The sequence below is a fragment of the Mus caroli genome, unplaced genomic scaffold (assembly GCF_978045245.1).
Source record: "Mus caroli unplaced genomic scaffold, Mus_caroli_1 scaffold_11, whole genome shotgun sequence".
NCBI lineage: Eukaryota > Metazoa > Chordata > Mammalia > Rodentia > Muridae > Mus > Mus caroli.
The window spans coordinates 122,074,287-122,075,253 of NW_028227266.1; the positions used below are offsets into that span (position 1 = coordinate 122,074,287).

The 967-nt window shown below is 47.7% G+C and overlaps 1 non-coding gene across 1 annotated transcript; it reads left to right on the forward strand.

Annotated features, from left to right (window-relative positions):
* The first annotated feature begins 548 nt into the window (after positions 1–548).
* LOC115032049 (small nucleolar RNA SNORA17) lies at positions 549–686 on the forward strand. Its single transcript, XR_003837696.1, has one exon. It is a non-coding gene; the product is annotated as a small nucleolar RNA SNORA17 (small nucleolar RNA).
* Positions 687–967: the final 281 nt, after the last annotated feature.

Genomic DNA, 967 nt, shown 5'->3' on the forward strand with positions numbered 1-967 from the left:
GTAAGTTCCAGGACAGCTAAGGCTACACAGAGAAACCCTGTCTTGAAAAACAAACAAACAAACAAACATACAAGCAACTCTTACTGAGTCAGACATGATGGCACACATCTTTAATCCCAGAACTAGGAAGGCAGACACAGATCTCTGAGTTGGAGGCCAGTCTGGACAGTGAGTTCCAGGACAGCCAGGGTTACACAGCAAAAATCTGTCTTGTAAAGCCAAGCGAAACAAAACCAAACAAAGCAAACAAAACAAAATCTCAGCTTTGATCCAGGATCAGACACCCTGAAATCCTATCCTTTGGGAAGCAGATATAGGAAGACTGCAAGTTTAATTCTTCCCTGGCTGACATAAAGAGACTTATCTCAAAAATAAATAAATATAAAACAGCCACATTCCCATGAACTTCTCTGTTTCTCATGATATAGGCTCCCCCACCCCTTTCTTCGCAGCCACTTCCTTTCAGAAATCTCCCTCACATATGACCCCATCTCAGCATCTGCCTCTTGCAGGCCCTGAACAGATCCAGTGATTAAGAAACTTGTACCTTTTCCCCTAGAAGTGTTGCAGTGTGTGGCTCCTGTGTCACATGTGCTATGCATCAGCAGGTGGCAGAGAGGAGAGAGGCTGTGTCTATGCTCATCGTTCTGACCTGGGAATATTTGAATGATTAGTAGCCTAACACTCCCTGAAGAAAACAAGCCTGAGATGACCCCTGCCCGGCACCATAATGCAAGAGTAGGACACTGCACTCCTGAGGCCACTCCTGAGATGACTCCAGACAAATGGGCACAATGGAGAGAGGCAGAACTGGAGACTTGAGGGTAGTGAGGAACAGCTTGTGAATATCCAGCAATGCCACCAGAGACCATGGTGGGATCCTGGCCTGTGCTGCCACTAGGGTCCAGGTCTGTGGCCCTGCAGCAACAGGGGTCTGTTACCACCAAAGGCCAGGCAGAGGTCCCTG